A 23328-nucleotide genomic window follows, 5' to 3' on the forward strand; every position below is an offset into this window, starting at 1 on the left:
TCAGGGAAGAGTGGAGACTCAGAGGCTGACAGAAGCCTCTACTTTCAGAGTATTGTAATGCACTGCAGTTTATGAGAGCTTGGTAATGAAGATTTACAGACTATATTATCTAGTTTTAGTTAACTCACAAAACACACCCACAGCATAAAGACCATTGCAAAGGAACTCCAGGTTGAATACTAATGATGCAAACAAACTGAACAAACAGAATAGGGTAAAGGCTTCTACTGCTAGTGTGAGCTCTTTGTTAGCTACCCTTGTAAAAACAGATCATATATAATCAGATAACAATAAGCCAGGTCTCCAGAAGACCATATGGAATAAGGATGTATGTACATAACGTAGGCCATTCTATATTTATGTGCTATTATTATGCCTTGAGATATAAACTAATGAACATACGAAGCTATGACATTTGGCTCAATATTTAAAATTAAAATCCAAGCATCCAGAGGGTGAAGATAAACCTCCTCAATTTTTTTCAGTGATATTTCAAGTCATATGACATTCAGTCCATAGTTTTACCCTTTAAATTTCTTCATTACATGTAATAAAATGTTTAAAAATTCCTTTAAGGTTTTTTAATAGAAAAGAAATAAAGCTACAAATCACTTGGTGAAATACTTATTCTCAAACTACAAAAAACGTCTGAAATAGTAGTCAGAAAATAGTGTGATGAAAAACTAAGATATATGCCTTTGTCAGAAAATATTGCTGTAAGATACACAGACAAAACTGCCGAAGATACGAAAAAATTTAGTATGGGATATTTATCGTCTGAAAAATTACAGATGCTTTGAACATGTCTTGGCTAAACCATGTCTGAATAACTACAAGAAGTAGTTTTTGTGAACTTGTAAGGGAAAAACGTACCAAAGAAGTTATATTCTCAATAGTAAATAATTAATTTAAAATATTTTATGGAAAAACTGTGTATAGGTATAAATGTAATACACTGATGGAGTAGTTATGTTGACCAAAGAAATATTTTAAAGATTCTGATAAATTTGATATCAAAATGTGATTAGAAAAATATAAGAAAGGAAAATTACAGGCCAATCTTAATCAGCAATGTAAATAAAAATTATAAGCAAAATATTAGCAGACTAAATTATGCATAAAAAGGAAATACATCACAATTATGTTGGGTATTTATCCCAGGAATGTAAGGTGAGCTCAATTTTTAAAAATCTATTGACACAATCCTACATAATTAGATTACTAGATTTTTACATTTCTAATTAATGTAGAAACACTATAAGATCATTACAATATATACAAAAAATCATTTGATAAAAGTAAACCAAATGAAAAACTAAGTTTTAAAAAATTACAATTATGTGTGTGTTTATGTGTGTATGTGTGTATATATATACAAAATAGAAGGGAACTTCTTTAACATAAAACAAACTGAAAAATCTACCAAAAAAACAAAGCAAACGTCTTCCTCAATGTTAAAACATTAAAGCATTCCTCTTAAAATAAAGAATAAAATAAGAATGACTGTCAAAAGTTCTTTTCAACATCCTATCTTGTGAAGCCCTAGTAATATATTTAGTCAAGAAAACTAAAGATATAAGAACTGTGAATAAAGAAACAAAAATGTCATTTTCAAAAGATATAACTGTCTGAATAGAAATGCCAAAAAAATCTAGAATTATTTAGATTTAATAAGAAAGTTCAGTGAGGTTGCTGGATAAAAGATCAATATACAAAGTCAACATCAACCACGAAGAAAAATATACTCCTTTCCCCAAGCAAATTGCCTTGACACCTTTATCAAGAATCAGTTGACCATATATGTGTGGGTTTATTTCTGGACCATCTAATCTGTTGCATTGATCTATGTGTTTATTCTTTCATCAATATCATACTCTCTCAATTACTTTATAATAAGTGTTGAAATTACAGGTAGTGTGAGTCCTGTAACTTTGTTCTTCTCTTTCAAAATTGTTGTGGCTATTGTAGGTCCTTTGCATTTCTATATAAATTTTAGAATCAGCTTGTGAATTTCTACAAAAAAAAAAAACCCTGCTGGAATTTTGCTTGGGATTACTTTGACTCTACACATCAATTTGGGGAGATGTGACATTTTAACAATATTGAGTCTTCTGATATAAATAAAGGATATCTCTATTTATTTAGGTCTTTAGTTTCTCTCAGCAATATACAAAGAGAACAAAAACAAAAACTAACTCTTAACGATCATAGACCCAAATGTAAAGCTAAAATTAGAACACTTCTGAAAGAAAACACTTCTGGAAGATTTTCTGAAGAAAATCTTAGTAACCATGGATATGGCAAAAATTCCTTCAATAGGTCATAAAAAGCAATAGATATAAAAGAAAAAAAGTTGAAACTTGGACATCATCAAAATCAAAATTTTGCTTTTCAAAAGGTACTGTTAAGAAAATGAAAGGTAAGAGATAGGGAGAAAATATTTGCAAATAATATATCCAATAAAGGACTTGTATCTAGACTATATAAAGAATTCATAACTCAGCAACAGAATGACAACCCAATTTAAAAATAAGCAAAGGACTTGAACAGACATTTCTCCAAACATATGCAAATGGCCAACAACTATATGAAAAAATGCTCAACAGATTTAGTCATCAGATGAATGCAAATCATTACAACAAGGTATCACTTTACATCCCCTAGGATGGCTATAATAAAAAAAAAAAAAAAAAAAGGAAATTGGAAAGGATGTGAAGAAAATGAAACACTGCTGGTGAGAATGTAAAATGGTGCAGATGGTATGGAAAACAGTTTGGTGGTTCCTCAAAAAGCTAAACATAGAATTACCACATGCCCCAGAAAATTCACTCTTAGGTTTATACGCCAAAGACTTGAAACATGTTCAAACAAATAATTGTAAAAAAAATGTTCAAACCAGCATTATTCACAGTAGCCAAAAGGTGGAAACAACCCACACGTCTATAAATGAATGAATGGAAAAATAAAATGTGTTATATACACATAATGGAATACTATTCAGCCATAAAAAGGAACAAAGTACTGATACATGCTACAGTGTGCATGAAGCTCGAAAACATTATGCTAAGTGAAAAGAAGCCAGACACTAAAATTCACATATTGTATGATTCCATTGATATGAAATGTCCAAAACAGGCAAATCCATAGAGACAAAGCACAGATTAGTGGTTTTCAGGTGCTGTGGACAGGGGTAGGGGATGAAGAGAGACTGCTTAATTGGTATGGGGTTCTCTTTTGGGGTGAAGAAAATGTTTTGGAAGTAGATAGAGGAGATGGTTGCATAACATTGTGAATTACTAAATGCCACTGAATTGTATGCTCCAAATTGTTAATTTTATGTTATGTGAATTTTACCTCAATTTTTTAGAAATTAAAAACAAACTTAAGAAAAAAAAAAGCCCCATAAACAGGCATCTTCCACATGACCTGGCCATTATACTTACTCCTAGGTATTTACCTAAGAGAAATGAAAGATTATGTCCACACAAAGACTTGTACACAAATATTCATAGCTTTATTTGTAACAGCCAAAAACTGGAAACAATGCAAATGTCCAACAAAAGGTGAATAAATTGTGGTACTGCCATAAAATGGAATAGTATTCAGCAACAAAAAGGAATGAACTATTGATATACCCAGCAACAAATAATTTGTTGACGAATAATTTGGATGAATCTCCAAATAATTATGCTGAGTTAAAGAAGCCAAACCTCCTCCATCCCCAAAGAAGTATAAACCATAAGATTCCATTTATGTAAAATTCTAGAAAATGCCTACTAATCTCTAGTGATAGAAAGCTGATCAATATTTGCCTGTGCACAGGGGTAGGAGGAAGAGTGGGAGGTATTACAAAAGGCAGGAGAAACTTTCAGAAGTAATAGAAGTATTCCTTACTTTGAAAGTGGTGATGGTTTCACTAGTGTAAACATGTCAAAACTCACTAGATTATACTTTAAACAGGTGCAATTCATTGTATGTTAATTATATCTCAAAAAAGCTGTAAAAAAATGATATTTAGCGATAGTAAGTTCATAGTGAAAAGACCACTCATTTACTGACAACGGGAATTAAAGTAATATTTCTTATGGAGTCTTAGACTTTCAAAGAATATATGTGACAAAGAAAAATACTCACTGATACTATTGAAAACAATGTAGGATATCAAATAGTAATGTGTACTGTATGTGTATTTGCCAATATGAATAAACAAAGACTGACCAAAATCCTGCCAGTGGCTGCTGGGTTCTGGTGTTTATATTCTTTTCCACACTTTATAGAAAATAGCTTTCTGTATACAACTGTATGTCTTTAATAATCTTACAATTAGCAAAATATCTTTAAATGTGTCTATTTAGGAATTGATGTTTGCATCAAATTTGTCAAAGCCTGCATTGCATCAAACACAAAACGATGTTTGCAAGGTATTCTCAAATAGTGCAGAATGCAGGGCTTTCTCAGCAGTCTAGTTTAGGAACCCAATCTGAGATTCCGCTAAGCACACTCCCATCTCATGGTTGCAAAGCTTCTACCTAAAAATAGCTTACTGTTATATAATCACTCACCACAGATTTATATATTTTATGTATCCCAGAAATAAATTTTTTAGAGATATGCCACAAGAGGCAAACAATTATTTTTAAAAGCAGAGAAGTTTAATCATAATCTAAACAAATATTATTTTCAAAAGTTATTCAAGGGCTCTGTAGTTGATAGTTCTGTTGCTGAAAACAACTAGAAAAAGTTATATACAGCAGAAGTAACACTGTACCAACTCTAATTTTTAGATGAACTTTATTGACAGATTATTTATATACAATAAAATAAATCCATTTTAAATGTACAGTTAAATGAATATTCACAAATGTATACTTCATGTAACCAGCACCACTATAAAGATACAGAACATTTCTATTCCCCCTTCCCCCTCAAATCTCCTGTGCCACTTTTAGTCACTCTCTGTTCTCCCCACCCTCCAAGTCCAGGCAATCACTACTCCAATTTAAATCATGCATTAGGTTTGTCTGTTCTTGAACTTCAAATAAATGGAATCATGCAGAGTGCACTCTTGTGTGTGTGGCTTCTTTCACTCAGTATGATGTTTTCCAGATTCATTCATGTCGATGCAAGTATATAAGCAGCTCTTTCCTCTTTACTGCTGGGGACAACTCCACTGTACAGCTATACCATGATTTCCAGCTGCACTTTTTTTATGCCTTCAGCCTTGTCTATAGAAATATGTTTCTATACATGCTGAACATTGCTAAGTCCAGAAAGACAATAACTTTGCTTTTACAGAATTTTGATGTTTTATTCTGTTTTGACAGTGTTTTCATGGTTCTCAAAGTAGGGGGGAAAAAATCCCCAAAATATGCTGGAATCACAACTCAGTAGGTTATAACTCCATCTGAAGAAAACTTTTTAAATATCTTAAAGCAGTGTTTCCCAAGTTTTGCAAGTAATGGCACACACAGAAAATGATCTTCGCATGGTACACGGGAGAGACCAAGCACCTGGTTTGAGGCTCTGGCCATTCTAAGGAGTGAAAACATCATTTATCTTAAGCCCACTACTTGGAAAGCTCTGTTAAGATATATTTAAAGAACAAATGTTCTTGTCTTAATAATCTATATTCGTTTTTACAAAACATAAAAATCTTATGAGCAAATAAAATTATATCTAAAATAAAATATTGATTAAGTAACCAAAGTGATTTGAAAATTCCCAAAGTCCTAAAACAATGAACATAGCTTCTTATTTTCCCTTCTTCAGGTACACTTAAAATTCTTTTCTAATTTTTTCAAAAGAAAAAAATTGACCAATGACTGTGAACTGGTGCCCAAGTGCCCCTTCCAAGCCCAGTATGATGCAACTTCTAAGCAAAGGGAAGTCAATCATTCCATTGTGCTCTTCATGCAACAAATATTCATCAACCACCTACACCATGCCAGGCATTCCAGGCTGCAGGAAATCAGCAGTGAACAAAACAGACAAAAATACCTGCACTCGGAGAACTTACAGTCTACTGTGGGGAAAGAAACGGGTAAATGAGTGAAATATTTAGTGTGTTAGGTGGTGGAAAACACTGAAGACAAAAATAAAGCTGGAGGGCCGGCCCCATGGCTTAGCGGTTAGGTGCGCGCACTCCGCTACTGGCGGCCCAGGTTCGGATCCCGGGCGCGCACCAATGCACCACTTGTCTGGCTATGCTGAGGCAGCGTCCCACATACAGCAACTAGAAGGATGTGCAATTATGACATACAACTATCTACTGGGGCTTTGGGGAGAAAATGGGAAAAAAAGGAGGAGGATTGGCAATAGACGTTAGCTCAGGGCCGGTCTTCCTCAGCAAAAAGAGGAGGATTGGCATGGATGTTAGCTCAGGGCTGATCTTCCTCACAAAAAAATAAATAAATAAAGCTGGGAAGGCGAAAGGGGGTCCTGGGAGATAGTGCTGTAACCTTAAATAGGATGGCCACAGTTTTCCTACAGTAGAATGGGTGGCCCTAAAAGATAATTCATGTATAACAGTAGTAGAAGCAGGAACTAATACCTAGGTTTGTTTACTATATGACAGATTTTATTACAAATACCTGGCATACTATCTCATATAATTCTCCCATAATCGTGTGAGGTAGGAAGTATTATTATAGATAAGGACACTTGAGCTTATTGAGATTACATGACCTGCCTAGGATCACCTAACTAGTAAGTGACAGAGCTGGTACTCAAACCCAGGTCTGCTTGACTCAGGCTCCAAGCTTGTAACCACTGGAGTATACTGCCTGTATGTCCACCAATGGCGATGTTCACATAGCACATAAAATGACCATCTAGCTGGCAGGAAGTTGGAGAGAGGATTCTTGCAAATGAAGGAAAATTGGATGACCTTTAATATCCCTTTTATAAGTTTGTGATTACATTCTTCCCAACTTTCCATCTTATTTTTAAATTTGCCTTTGACTTCAAGGTTTATAGAAATTTTGTACTCCTAAATATGGCTGAAGATCAAATAATAATAATTTCTTTATAGAATATGTTAAATTCCCTGTCCAATTCTAACGCTCAGGTTAATCATTCTCTGATTTTGAGTGACACATATTTTACTTTATTAGTTCCCATGTACAAGTGAAGGGAGGCTTGACTTCTCTCAAGTATATAAATGTCCTTGTCTCATATTTTATATCTATGGGGATTCAAACATATCTTGAGGATTCAAACGTATCTTCGCTTTCATTTTCCCAAACTAACTCTGTAAACAAGACAAAATCCTTTTCAATTAAGCAATTAACCTTTAAAATACAATAGCAAATCAACATTTGATATCTAATTTAAAGTACAGAAAGATAATAAATATAAAATTAGAATACAGATATATCTATTAGACTTATACCAAGTCTTAAGTCCATGGAAACCTCAAGAATCATCCTTGCATTGTGCAGTTGTTTTTTCACTAACTAGAGGGAAAAGACGGGACCAAGGAGAATTGGGGCTGTGCACCCTCCACCACACTTCAACCAGAACAACTTTTGAATGGTTTGAAAAATAATGAAAAATCATTGCTCTAGAGGGCAATTATGGGCCAAGGTAAGAAGAGATAGTTTGGTAACCCTGAGGTTAACACTGAATAGAAAACATGATTAACTCTACACATAAAAATTTTTTCTCCACCCCTTACACCCATTAGGATGGCTACTATCAGAAAAAAAAAAAAAAAAAAAAAAAAAAAAAACAACCCTAGAAAAGAAGAAGTGTTGGCAAGGATATAGAGAAATTAAAACACTTGTGCACTGTTGGTAGGAATATAAAATGGTGAAGCCACTATGGAAAACAGTATGGCAAGTCCTCAAAAAATTAAACATAGAATTACCATATGATTCAACAATTCCACTTCTGGGTATACACCCAAAAGAACTGAAAGCAGAGACAGTATTTGTACACTCATGTTCACAGCAGCATTATTCACAATGGCCAAAAGGTAGAATCAACCCAAGCACAACATCGATGGATGAAGGAATAAACAAAATATGGTACACACATACAATGGAATATTACTCAGCCTTAAAAAGGAAGGAAATTCTAACATATGCTACAACATGGATAAACCTTAAAGGCATTATGCTAAGTGAGATAAGCCAGTCACAAAAGGACAAATATTGTATGATTCCACTTATGTGAAATTCCTAAAATAGTCAAATTCAGAGAGACAGAAAGTAGAATGGTGGTTGACAGGGTCTGGGGAGAGAGGAGAATGGGGAGTTATAGTTTAACGGGTACGGATTTTCAATTGGGGAAGATGAAAAGAGTTCTGGAGATGGATGGTGGGGATGGTTGCACAACAATGTGAATGCACTTAATGCCACTGAATTGTACACTTAAAAATGGTTAAGATAGGTGCCGGCCCGGTGGCATAGTGGCTAAGTTTGCACGCCCCGCTTTGGCGGCCCGGGATTTGCAGGCCCAGATCCCGGGCATGGACCTAGGCACCACTCATCAAGCCCTGTGAGGTGTCCCGTATACAAAGTAGAGGAAGACTGGCACAGATGTTAGCTCAGGGCCAATCTTCCTCAAGCAAAAAAAAAAAAAAAAAGGTTAAGATGGTGAATTTTATGTTATGTATATTTTACCACAAATAAAAATAAAAAAATTTTTTTCTCCAAATATTGGTCTAAAATATATAGTCAGTTTGATTTGCATTAACATGAAAAAAAGGCTCCCATTGTAACATTTGCCATATATTTTAACTTGGGTGCTTGAAATTATCTATTACAAAGTCAATTAACATCAAAATGCATATATTCTTGACAAAACAAACCATTGTATAAAGCAGAACTCTATTCCTAACATTTTAACAACTATTTACTTAGTGCTTACTACTTACAGAAAAATCCCAAAATAATCATCATCATAACTGAATGTGTTCTGGGGTACAACCACATTCAACTAATTCACAAGAGAATGTTGTAAAATCCAGTGAGTCCCACACTGAGAGGCTATGAAAATACAGAACAACTTCTGATACAGTATTAGGGTAGGACCTGCAAACGATGGAGCCTACACAGATACCATGGACGAGCCACAAATCTGGCTGGCTCTGAATTCTCTTAAGGCCAAAACAGAAAGAGAAATACAATTATGCCCTTTTAATTGTCCACAAGGAAAAAAAAATATCAGTTCTTTAGGGAAAACAAACTCCCTCTTTGCCCTTAGCTATAATTTCTCATTCAGGGTAATATATAGGAGAATAAGAGTATTCAAGGGCAATATAATCAATAATGTCATTAAAGCTAATTATTTTTGAGATGTCCCTCAATAGAAATTGAGAGTATAATTCCAATTTAAAACTCAGTGAGGCCACTTGTCAGAAAATCAACAAAAAATAGGCTATACTGTAGCATTCTGATAGTCTAGTTTAATTTTAGGATAAAATTTAGAATATCTAGAGAGATGGATGAATTCCATATCTTCCAAACATGTGACCTCTACCAACCAAAATTTCCACAACAGGATGGACAGCGTTTCCTGTTAAGAACTTGGAATACAGATATTCTGTGCAAAATCTGAAGACACTGCAATATTCTTGGCCATCTTCTTATTTCTAAAGTTGGTATCCTTTTATCACACTGAGAAATTAGCCACATCAGCTTTGAAACAAGGTGGACTGTCTTCTCTAATAGATGAATTTTCCTCATTCAAGCCACGTGTAATATAGTGGGGTTGTTCTTCACCACTAAATTTGGAGACAGAATCCTGGACTGAGCCCTAAGTGCAGCTCCCTCCAGCTACATAAACTTGGGGAAGTAGCTGACCCTCTCTCCAGGCCCTACTCCCCTTATCTGCAAAACCAAGGAGAACAGATCAATCATATCAATCACTTCAAACTGTGTTTTACAGAGATGCCTTAGTGGGTGAGGAGGTGCTTTTACTTTTATCAGTCTTATGCCTTAGCCCCCAATAAAACCTTTGAAAATCACCAGACTAGATGCTCTACAATCTAAGACTGATTCTATGACTTTGGGATTTTAAATGACTAATACATAACACAAAGTAAAGTAACAAAAATAAATGAAGAAAATATTCAAAATTAAATCATTTCTATCTCAAGTAAGAAATTTTACTAAGGAGAATTATATTCAAAAACTTCATCTTGAATTCAGTTGTTCAGAACTCAGAACAACAACAACAAAACCTCCTTCATAGAAACATTATTATAAGTGAACTTGATTTCTCAAGTAAGCTCAAAAAGGCACAGTGTCCTGAATGTAGCAAATAATAAGTAAAGGAATAGATCACATCCAGCTTAGTATACAGCCACTGGATGTAACAATGTGTCCATGTCTCCAGCTCCCTTCTACCAGAGGACAGACACCTCCCCTGAATCTCTCTCAACCACGGAGCAGAACTCCTGTGCTTCCTGTCATTCCCATCACCACCTACTGCTTCCCATCAGGGTTTCTTCAATCCAACACCCCATGCCACAAACTACTTTTACTCTACTTGTCTGTCACTGAATTTAGCACAAAATCCTTTTAAGATATTTTTCTGAAAATAAAGCACGGGAAGACCATCTTTTATAAAATTGATGAGTTTATCCTTATCTCATCTGAGTCTCACAGCAACTCATGAAGTAGAGAGAAGGGGTCTGTTTTAATAATCCTGTGTTACACAGGAGGAATGTGAGGCCTTGGAATAAGCTGCCCCGAGTCACACAGCACGAAAAGGGTCACTAATACTGGAGCCTGTACCTCAGGACTCCAAATAATAGCAGGTTCATATGCTACCATCTATGCTTTCTTCCTAGGCCTTCCCCATACTCCCTGACTTTATCATCAGTTGGACTGTATAAGGAATAACAGAGATCACGAGGTGAATCTTTGAGCATCTAAAGAAAACCAGACACAGCTTATCTGCTTTTTCCTCCTTGTTGCTGGAGCCAAGGTTCTGAGGAGAAGGAAAGAGCAAGATGGACTATGTTGAGTAGACAGTGGAAAAATTCTCCAAGTATTGCCGAGGCAGGGATGGGGGTGGGGGTAGAAAATTAGGGTGACAGAAGAAAAAAGAGAAGGAAGAGGGCAAGGGAATGATGATCATTCTTCCTTCCACCACGCAAAGTATCTAGGGGATAGAAAAGAAGTTGTGAGGGGTGAGGGAAAAAAGGAAGAAGGTGAGCAGCAAGGTAGGAAAAAGAAATGGAGAGAAATGCCAAGCAATGAAAACAAGGAAGAGTCGGGTAACAGAAAAAAATTGGAAGCAGTCAAAACCTTCCAAAAGTTTTAGGTGTTTTAAATATTACAAGGGCAGTACTCTACACTACATACATTAGCAGTCCTCAGCCTGGAAAGATAAGATTCTAGGAAACACATGATTAAAGTCTATAAAATAATCAAAGCAATAGATTAAGCTAGCAGTGATATATTTACTAAACTACAAAATACTAGAATTAAGAAACATACAACTTGAAATCCGGAAAAAAACAAATTTTAAACAAAGTATCCACTTTCAAGAGGCAGAGGATAATAAATGTATAGATACTAGGGGAAAAAACAAACTCAAAGAAAAATAAGAGATAACTATAAAAATTTAAAAGATAAAGATGAAATAGATAGCAAAGCCAGACAATTCTTTGAAAAAGAATCAAATAAAGTCTCGATGAGACTGATTTTAAAAAGAGCAAAATTTATTTGGAAACAGCCAAACAAATATTAAGAAAAATAAAATGAAAAAAGGTTAGGAAAAGAAATACATAATTACAGACCCAACATAAGTTAAAACACAATAATAAAAGAATATTATGAACATCTTCATAATAATAAATTTCAAAACTTAAATAGAAAGAACAAAATTCCTAGAAATATATAACTTGTCAAAACTGTACCAAAAAGAAATAGAAAACTAAAATAGCCCTATAACCATTAAATATATCTAATTAGTGGTATATTAAGAAAAAAAATTCACAAAGAGAAGATAGTTTTATAAGAAAGTTCCACTAAATTTTCAAGAAACAGACCATTTCAGTTTTATACAAGCTCTTCCAAAGAACAGCAAAAGAAGGAATACTTCCAAACATTTTATGAAGTCAGTGTAACCTTGATATTAAACCCTGATGAGAGCAGAACAAAAAAGGAAATTACAAGCCAATCTCACTCATAAATAGATGCTAAAATCCAAAAGAAATGAAATTGAGGAGAACGTTCAAGACAATACATTATGACCAAATTAGGATTATACTAGGTACACAAGGGTGGTTTATCATTAGAGAAAGTCTAAAAATATAATTTGCCACCTTAACAAATTAAAGAAAAATCTTATGACTCTCTTAATACAGAAAGAACATTTGATAAAATTCAAATCCTTTCATGATAAAAAAATTCAACAATATAAGAACAAAAGGGAACTTCATTAATCTGTTAAATCGTATTTCTTAAATATCATTCTTAACACTGAATCATTAGGAGTTAGAAGCATGTCTTTTTTAAAAATCAGAGATGAACATGGATTCTCACCATCTCAGCTTCTATTCAACATTGTCCTGAAGGCCCTAGTCAGCACATTAGGAATAAGAAAAATAAATAACAAGTATAAGGATTGAAAGGACCAAACTGTAATTATTCACAGATTATGATTGTCGACGAAGAATGAATCAAAGTCTATCTTCATTATTTCTACTTTCTCACTTCCACTTTACTCCTCTGCTCACTGAAATCTGGCTTCTTCCTATGTCATGCTTCTAAAACTTCTCTCATCAAGACTCAAATGACCACCTGGCTACCAAATCCAACAGACACGTTTCAGTTGTTATCTCAACTTCTTGGACCACTTGTCTCCCTCGGCATCTCCTGTTCCACACTTCTGCCTCTCTGGCTGCTTTTTCTCAGCGCATTCCACTGGCTCCCTTTCTTCTACTTGTCTTTTAATGTAGTATTCAATCCTTTGATTTCAAACATTTTCAAACTATACTTCTCCTGGGTGATATTTATTCCTTCAGCCTTAATCAGCACATTTATTTAGGTGACTTGCAATACTAATGATTCTCAAATTTTTACTGGACAAGTTAGCACAATCTCACTTGAATGTCATCATGTCCAAAGGTAAACTCATCCTCCCCTACACCCTTTGTTCCCTACTGTAGTCACCTTCTATCCAGTGACTTATGCCATAAACCTGGAAGTCACCTGTGACTCCACCTTCTTCACTCCTCATATTTAATCTATTACAAACTCTTGTTTACATTGTTGATTTTTGAAGTCTCTCTCTGCTTTGTATCTTTCTTTCCTTTTCCACAGTCACCAACTTGGTTCAGACTTTGATTCTTTCTTGAATTCTTGCACCTGGTCACCCTACTTTTATGCCTGTCCTCTACTCCTTCTCATAAGGAGCAAATCTGATTAAATCTCTCCCCAGATTAAAATCTTTCAGTGATTCTAACTGCCTAAAATAACATTCAAACTCTTTAGGCATATTTCACAAAGTCTTTCAAGAAGACTCTGCTTCTATTCATCTAGCCTTGACTTGACTTTTTCTTTATTCCCCCTCACTTCTAGTCTTAATGAACTATTTACTAGAATTCATCTCTGTTCCTTCTGGGTATGCTGGCCTTCTGTAAGAATCTTTTTAGTCATCTGACTCCTATAGTGATCTCTAAGTCTTATGAAGACAGACTGGTATAGCAGTATCTGACAAGGTAACCACTCTGCAAATACTTATTGAATTAAGGAAAAAATTTTACTTAAAGTAGTATATATCAAATTTATGGTAAACCATTATAGAAATGTGTAGGGGTTACATCCTTAATACTCTGAAGGTAAAACAAGATGAAAATTATATCTGTCTATAACTCATTCAAAATTCATCAGGTAGAGTACAAGTTAAGCACTGCATTCTCTACTAGGAATACAAGACAAACACAATCAGATGCAGGTTACAGTCTTAGCACCACTGTGAGATACAAAAACTTACCAGGATAGACCCTGGGTCATATCAAGCATGACAAGGCTAATACACACACTTCATGCTACTAATTAAAACCTCATGTATTTTTGTTCGAAAACTTCACAAAAGTTATCAAAATGAAAGCCAGCTTCATTTTACATAAACTTCATATTTATTTGTTTAGCTTATGTCCTAGCTGCTTCCAAAATTAATTGTAGCAGTATATTTCTGGATTATATATACAATAAGCTAAAAATTAAAGTATAATGTTGAACAATGTGGACCAAGGGAAAATTCTAAATTTCTACTTTTTAAAGGTATTACAAGTTTTCCTACAATTCTCACAGAGCCGACAGACACAATCATATATTTGAATGCCAGAAATACTAATGATAAGTTTATAAAAGCCTTTTAAAAGAATGTAAATGATAAATGTCATAAATTGCACATAGACCTTAGACCATCATGTGGCACAATTATTTTATCAATTATTTTATGTACAATATTTAAAATGTGCTTGAACTGTATTTATATACTACCTCGAATATTAAAACAGGCATTTACTTTTAATATGGAAAACCTAATAAGCTTTTAAATTTTCCCCCATTCTGCAAGGAGCACAACTGAGGGTAGAGAGATTATGTGGGTCACTTTCATCATCAATTAAATTCCCTAAAATTAACCTTTAAAGAGCTCCTAAAGAGGAGAGACTAGAGTCCTGCAATTATATTCATAGTGATACAAATTCCTTTAAGACCCCAGTCTAGTAAAAGTAGTACTGGGACAAAGGCTGAAGTAGCTCTCTGGTCTTCATGTTCAGATTAAATATCTACTCAATTGAAACCGAGTTAACTTGCCAAAGTCATCAGCTTCAGGGCTGAAATCAAACATTATTTGGACCAGAGATGAACTCTGGTGTGTCCTCAAACTGAAAAGAACATTTACATTTAGATCCCCATATTCTAGCCTACACAATACTCCACCAATATGCATTTCAAACATTTTTCTCTCTCGAAAAAGATTCCTGCTAAGCAACGCTGTCTTCAAAATGAACGCCTTCATTCTGTCTTTGAACCTAATTAAAATTATGAAACTTTTAATAGCTTTGACAACTCTCAAAAGCTGTGCTAAGGTCTTCCCTGGCATCTCCCCCTCCTTACACCCTCTCTCCAAATCCAGAAAAAACCAGCACAACAGAAAACACAAAACAACTAGCCACATGCTCTGAATGCTGGGGAACGTGATTCTCCACTGGTTTAGGCTACAAAGAAAGCCTATGAGTAATCAAAAATCCTTAATCAAAACGAAGTTAAAAGCCACTTCCCCACTCCCCAACCCCAGTATAATTTCCCCTTTTCTCCTCAATCCACTCATGCATTTCCCCTCCTTTTCTTGGAATTTTAGCGGCCTCGAACAGCGGATGGTAAGTTCATCTCAATGTCAGCCAGAGCAGAGACATGCAAAAAATCACTAACTTGGAAGGTTATTTAGGACAAGAATGTCTTTCACCGCCTTACTCCTCCCACTCCGGCTCCACCTGACCTACTACCAAAATTTAGCCGAAAAAAAGATCGGTCCACGGGCTCTTCCCCCAGCGGCTCTTCCTGTGGGAACCCGGTGCAAACACAGAGGCGGCAGGAAGACCCCGCGCCGGGCAGAGAGAGCAGTCTCCCCGTTTCTCGCACCCCTCCCCACACGCCCGCGGCTGCACTCCGCTCCGCTCACTCGCGTCCAACTATTCTTGGATCTACTCACATCCCTAGATCTCGTCTGGCCGCCCTCCCCCCTCCCTCCCCGGTGTCCTCTGCCGCCCGAGGCTGACCAGCAAAGCCGGGAGCAGGCGCACACACCCACCCACCTGGGCCGGATCCGGGGATCCCTGCTGGCGCGCTCCACCCTGCGCTCCTCGGCAAGCTCCCGCACAAATGAACTCGGCCTGTTCCTCCGCCTCCTCTCCAGCCGAGCCGGGAGTGGCGACCCAGGGCGGCACCACAAGCTCTCCGTAAGTCACCTTCGCGCGGCCTGCCCCGGCTCCAGAGAGGTCGAGCAGAGGTGCGGCCCACCCGCCCGCGGCCCAGGACTCCGGCGCCGGCGCCCGGGCTGCCAGAGAGCCGCGCTGCGTCCCCGGGCGCTCGGCCGCAGAGCCGCTTGCAGAGCTCGCCAGGGAGAGTGGGAGCGGCGCGGCGAATGGCCTGCAGCAGGCGGCTCCGCGCTGCCGCTGTCGTCGGCCAGTCCCTCCTCCCCCGCTCCCCGCTCCCCCCTCCTGTGTCGCCCGCTCCGCGAAGGCACAGGTAGGGACCTGCCAGGAGGCGGCGAGAGCCTCTCCGAGCGGACCCCTGGCCCGGAATTTTCGGGGAAGAAGGTAAGGAAACCGCTCCTCGTGCTCTCCGTGCACCTCGCGAAGGCCCCTGCAAGGTCCTAGAGTGGGCTGGGTGCTCAGGCCCTCTCCCGGAGAAGCCTGCCCTGACAACTTTTAAATGGCCAGCCCACAGAAGAACCCTCTCTTCTGGAGTCTTCCACCTCGAAGATAACTGACACTTACTCATGCTTACACTGAAGACTTAATGTTTCCGATACCAAAACAAAGATTGAGGTAGTCTTCACATATTTATTTTTTATACACTTTCTGGGCTACCACTGGAGAAATGAGGAAAACAGCAGTATTAATCCTGCTAACGTGAAACCTATTTAAATGAAATAGGTGGTTTCTTATTCCAGCCAGGCTTCAAGGGTAGACAAAGGCTCAAAGGGTGGGAAAACCCACCACATAAATATTCCACTTAAGTGAGATGTTCAGGCTAATGAAATTTTTGGCTAACTATGAGGTTCTGGTGGGAAAAAATAATAATAATAACTTTGTTACAACAGTAGATTTAAACCTTTCTAAAGTGTATAAATCCGTCCTCAGACTTTAAGAAGCAGAGTAATACTAAACAAAACTGAATATTTCTTTGACAAGATCCTAAGGTACTGTAAGTACACCATTCCAACAGTGGTGGGTATATTTGCACTACAGATGTAAAATGTGTAAAAAATGATGAGGCCATACTGGAAAAAACTGGAATTAATGTTAGTGAGGTTTCAAGGTGTCTCTGAAAGTTCAGCTTGTCTTCCTTTTTTTTTTCCATTCTAAATTGATAACTAAATATTGTATTTTAAAAAGTCACATTTGGCACTAAAGAGGAACCCTTGCTACAAAATCTTTCTCCCTAGGCTCTGAAAATTAGTGAATGAATTCAGTTCACAAAACTAGTACTAGGCAGCAAAACAAAACAACAACAAAGGCTACTTTGTTTTAGAAGCAAGTTAAAGAGCACCTAAAATGTGCCACGCACTGTACTGAGGAACTTCACATAAAATAACTCATGTGTATTCTCATTTTCAGATTTGGAAATGGAATTCCCAAACATACATTAATTTTCTCAAGGTTGAGCAGAGTTTAGATCTTGATGGGTCTGACCCAAAGGCTTGTATTCTTTCCTTTGTACATTCATTATTCACTCATTCAAATATTAATTAACTGTCTACTACATGTCAAGTACTATGCTAGACACAGATGCTACAAAAATAACTAAAATATAGTTGCTCACTTAAGGGGCTCCAGTTTAGTAAATAATATAATCAGACAATTAAATATATAATGATACAACGTGATAAGTGCTACCATAGCAAGGAACTAACTCATGGAATAGGAGGGACATTAAATGAGTTTTGAAGGGTGGAACCTGGGATTAGGAAATTGTGGCAGTCATCCAACGGAGTAATCCTGAGATTTTAGCTAACAGAGTGTCAATGGGGAATTTGTGTATTGGGTGGGCGCAGAGGAAGTGAAGGGAGATAGACAACTGCGATATCAGAAGTAAAAACGACAGGACTCGATTAAAGGTGGGGATTAGGAAGAAGCATGAACCAAAGGCAGCTCCCGTGTTTTTGGCTTGAGTTACTGAATAGGTGGTAATTCTATCTTTGAGTTGAATCAATAACTCAGTTTTAGACACACTGGTTTTGAAATGCCTCTGATATAACCATATGTAAATGTTCGAAAGCAGTTGGATATACTGGTTCATAGCTCAGGAGAGATGTAAGGTGGAGATATCTGAATCATCATGGATTTCTGGTTGAAGGAGTGGGTGAGATCATCCAGGAGAATGCTGAGTGAGAAGGCCACCCACAGAAACCCAGGGAATACTAACATTCAAGGCATAGCAGAAGAAAAGATGCTTTAGAAGAAGACTGCGGAGGAGCTGCTATAAAGGAAAGAGAAGCCAGAAGAGGTAAGCACCATGGAAATCACAGAGAAGAATTCCAAAAGGCAAGAAGCTGTCAAATGCCAGATCCTTCAAAGGACAAGCAAGATAATTTAAGGGTGACCTCTGATTTAGCAATAAGGAAATACTGGCAAGAATGGTTTGAATGGACTAGTTGAGGAATAAAGAAATAGAAACAGAAAGTATCACATTTTCAAAAATGGAATTGGAAAGGGATATAGGGAGATAGAAGCTATAAGGGAGTAGAGAATTCAAAAGAAGAGAGAAGATATTTTTGAAGCAGGATGGAAGGAGACAGATGCCTCCAACAAAAGGAAAGAAAAAAAGATAAAAATTGGGGTAAGGGAGTGGTAGGGAGTTGACAGCATATACAATGACTGCCTAATGTTTAACAAAGAATTCTGCTCAGAGTAGAAGGAGATGAGGAAACTGTGGAGATGAGAGAATTAGAGACAGGTGAATGCCTGAATGATATAAAAACATTAGGAAATGAGAGAGATAAGGGACACGCAATGATTAAAGGACTCTGAACAGCACAGGAAGCTAAATAAATATTAGAGACCATAACTTTATAGTTATAAGCCCACATGAGGGTATGATTTCTCTCCAAAGACATCAGCATCTGGTCCAGAATAGCAGTACCTTTCAGTTCGTTCCAATTGCAAGTCTGAATCTCTCCATTATACCATACACTTAGCATCACTATCATCCCAATCATACATTTGGGTTACAGCTCTTTAGCAGTCAGGAGATTTAACATGGAAGTATAAAATATTTTGTAAGTGAGCATACACTGATTTTAAATAGGCAAGTTCCTACCTTGGAAAAGCTGGTTTGACTAATATCAAGGAGAGCTTGATAATACACCAAACAAGAAGGGCACCAATGATGGCTTCTGTCTGACATTTTAACCACTCTCTGGTGAGGAAAACTATAGAACAAAAATAATTCATGAAACCAGTTTCTATAGCCTTTTGAATGGAACTCGAAAACAAGGTTAAAGAAAAAAGTCACGACATTTACATTCTGTTATATTATGTTTCCCAAGTATAGCACCCTAAAAACATCTAGTAAGTTTCCCTTTAGTAAAGCAATCACAAGCTTTACAGCTTACTTTATATATTGCAATTTTTTCCAACAACGTAAGTAGTGTTATTTACAAGTAAAATATGCCTACATAATGCCTCTTTTATGTGGAGGTCATATGGAAACCCTGAATGTCTAGGTTATATCAGAGAATCCCCAAAATAAGCAAAGAACACCCTTGGATGACAGAAATAGAAGGTGCCAAATCCAGGCACTAAGGCTTGTGCTCACTGTAAACCCCTAAGTTTCTCATACAGAGCCAGCTTATTCTTACTGTGGACATAATTTTACCAAGTTTGGTTATCTAGTTTTTTTTTTAAATAAACAGGAGATTAGGAAGAGTAAATCAGAAGGGATCAGTATTCCACTGCTAGAGACAGGCACACAGTTAATCTAAAAATCAAGACAGAATTTTTTAAAACCCAAAAGGGAGTAAAAAAAAGAATTCAAAAAGCACTAGCAGGACTGGGCCAGTTAGTCAAAAAATGCAGAGTCCTATAAACATTATCTCCTGAAGGCATCTCTGTATTAAGGCACAGAGTAATTATGAACATACAAAAGGACAATCCTGAGGCACATAGAAAAGATAAAATTAAGTTTTAAAATTTTAGCTTAAGAAGTAAATTTGTAACATTTAGAATAACTCATCAAAAGAGATTAGAATAAAAACAGTTTTCCTGCCATAGGAGCTGGGGTCACTTACATCTGGATCCTTATCTGCCAGGTACTATACAAGGTGTTGTGCCAATACAATCTCATTTACTCTTCAAAACATTCTTTTTTGGTAGGTCACACTTTATAAAAGAGATTGTATTTTAAAACTGAGGTGAAGAGAGATTAAATAGCAGAGCCAGGAATTAGACCCAGGTCTATGTGAGTTCAAAGCTTATGACTGCTCTTTTAATAAAATTTCCAGATAACAGAAATATAATTTATGATGGCAGATAAATAAGGCATTACAGTATGTAACTATTCTGCTCTGACCTCAATTAGGCTATTAAATTCCCATGTTGTAATTCTTAGCCATTTGAGACTAGCTTCAATGATGCCATTTATCTTTCAAATATTTTTTTAGGCCTTCGTTGTCTATAATCACATTTCTCAGAAGGAAATCCATGGATTCTACTGAGGCCCTCACAGAGTTGGTATTTCACAGAATTACTGAGAAGGAATCTTAAAGATACTCTAAAACTTTGAAGCAATAAATGCCATTTACTAAACGAATACTGTGTGCCACGTAATATGCTAATATGCTCTATATACATGTTATTCATCTATATACATTTGATCCCCATACCCAACACTGAGATGATTATATTATTTTCATTTTACTTGAAAGTTGCCCAAGGTCCCATAATTGGTTAGGGAAAAGACTGACATTTAAGAGAGGTCCACTAGACTTTCACACCAGTGCTCCTAACGACTTTCTTTATGGTCTCCCTTATCTGAAAGATGAAGATATCAAGGTTCAGAGAAATTAAGTAGCCCATCTCCACTTAAATAATAAGTAATAAGGATGGAACAACACAATCATTCCACAAATAGTCAAATAAATTTTCTTTAGACAACACCACCACCTCCCAAAACGAATAACTCCAATGTTAACACAAAAGCTCCAAGATACCATCAGGGGTCACAAGTGTAAATTAGATAGCATCCTACAATAGTAACTGTTGACTTTTACTCAGGGCTTACTACGTGTCAAGAACCGTGCTACACATTTTGCTTACATTATCTTATTTAATCCTCATGATAAATTTAAAAGGCTAAAAGAGGTTAACTAGTCTAAACTTCAGGCTAATACTCTTGCACATCAGATTTTCAGAAAAATGGTTACCTAAGCTATTTTTTAAAGCAAATAATTTAACAACTAGCATAAGTTGGCTTTTCTAGAAATTAAATTTCTTCTAATCTAGTGTTCACCTTAAAACCTTACATCACTAAAACAAAAAAGCTATCAATACATCCATCAGGTACCACATAAGAGATGTGAATGAAATTTGGTTTTACAACGTACTAACTACTACCTGAATCCTGTGACATCATAATTTGTTCATGTCAAAAATGTTCTGCAATGCTATCATCCTATTTAGATATTTTTAGATCACGAAATCATTCCTCATTTAAATAACCTAGAATATGAAATCTGAAACCACCAAAAACAGAAATGCTGAGAAGAGATGTTTTCAAACAATATTAGAAGAATCAACCATTTAAAATGTTTAATGAACAACTGTTTTTCTGTAACAGTTAATACAATTCTGATAAAAGACTTTCTGTAAGTTTGTTTTAAATGAATTCAGATTATTATTTACATATTTTTTGTTATTCTCCAAATAAAATAATATAAGGAATTTGTGGTTTACATAACAAACATAGCATTTAAAAAAAATTTATATGAATTCACAAGGCTTCCATTGTAATCATGGGAAAATAAAATTTTAGATCTTTACATATAAGAGAAACATATATGAAACCATTTTCATCTATCTTGTTTTACCAAAACCTAATGGCTAACCAAGGGGTACAAATAAATTATAACAAGAATAAGAAATCTGGTGTCTTAATCCAAAAAGCTGAAGATGAACATATATGTAGAAAGGCTTGCATTATTAAAATTACAAAAATGGGCAAAAAATCCATAAAACAAGAGAATCCTAGTTCAGGCATCCAAAATACATCTCATAACTTTTCAGTCCTTAGAAATAGAATTACTAATTGATAAGCATACCACTCATACTCATATTTGGAAAAGAAAATGGCAAATTTTTGAATGAGAGAGAGCAAGGGGAAAAGAGCACAAAAATATTTAATCCATTGAGCTTGGTTCACATAGGTAAGTATGACAGCACTCTATTTTCTAAATAAAAGTATTATATATTTTTCATATAAAAACTCTCGGTTTCTAGAATATTTTCACAACCCTCTTACTGAAATGTCACAACAACCCCAAGTGAAACAACTTTAAAACATAAAGTTTTAAACATAAGTTGTTAAATATGGCTATATAAATAAGTTAGATGATATAAACAGAAGTTATTTCAGAATCATCCTGCTTAATCAAAGATAAATGAGTTCTAAATATTGGTGAAAAATGAAGCTTTCATTTCCTTTGTTAAGACTATTTTCGCCTACCTTTGGACAATCTGAAAGCAATGACTTATTGGATGATCAAGTATGTGACACCCAAACAATTATTAAAAAATTCAGTTTCAAACTACCTACTCCTTGTTTAGTGAAGTGATTAAGGCAATTACTCAAAGTTACACAAGTGTCTCTAGAAGCTTCAGAGACAACTTCAACTTTCTGAAGAAATAATGAAAGCATATCTATAAATAAAAAAATAAATGAGTGGGATTTTAAGGAATCTTAAAGTAAACTGAGACTTCCAACATATTTTTATATCTACTAACTTCACGTTTCCTTCCAGCTGCCTTAAACAAAGCATAATGTATGTTGCTTGGGCATCATTATTAAGCACCTACTGTATGCAGGGCACATAAATTGGTACAGAAAAAGAAAGGACAAAGCCTTGTCCTAGAAAGGCCTACATGCTACAAGGAAAAGCACCAGGACTAAAAAAAAAGTTTATAGGAATAAATAATAATGTTTAAGAAAAGCAGCTGACAGGAAGAACTGATAGCATTAGTTATAAAACATTAACATTTCTTTTCATGATCTTCCATGCTAGATAGGTAATTTTATTCAAAAGCAAAGTGCTAAAAAGAGACAAAAATAATTCTGTAATTGACATGATAGCTAACATATCTGAAGGCAGCATTAACTCAACTTCCTCTAGTTCTTATTTGGATAAATGTTTGGCATAAATAGGTCCTTCCAATCTCAAAAATATGTCCCTGTGGAGGTCCAATATTTTTTAGTGTATGTTTCAGGTGGGAACAAAATAATGGTAATATTAGTATCTTCCCCAGTCCCCTAAAGAAAATCTTAATCCACTTACTAATTACAAAAAAACCCCTAAAACAAAAAACTTCAGAATGTGGACAAGAGAAAGCTGCAAAATGCACACATATCACTTAAAAAACAA

The 23328-nt window shown here is 35.9% G+C and overlaps 1 protein-coding gene across 6 annotated transcripts in view; it reads right to left on the minus strand.

Moving 5' to 3' along the window:
- The window catches only part of OSBPL1A (oxysterol binding protein like 1A), a 147132-nt gene that overhangs the window by 92220 nt on the left and 31584 nt on the right, over window positions 1-23328 (minus strand). Inside the window, exon 1 of one of the 6 annotated variants that reach the window (XM_004420994.3) lies at window positions 15785-15938. The exons of the other annotated variants lie outside the window; for them this stretch is intronic. The gene's annotated coding sequence lies outside the window, so the exon portion shown is untranslated. Of the gene's footprint in view, window positions 1-15784; window positions 15939-23328 lie in introns of those variants that run through there. 6 annotated transcript variants of the gene reach the window in all.

Source organism: Ceratotherium simum, chromosome 14, assembly GCF_057802395.1.
Source record: "Ceratotherium simum simum isolate JZ-2026a chromosome 14, ASM5780239v1, whole genome shotgun sequence".
NCBI classification, from domain to species: Eukaryota; Metazoa; Chordata; class Mammalia; order Perissodactyla; family Rhinocerotidae; genus Ceratotherium; species Ceratotherium simum.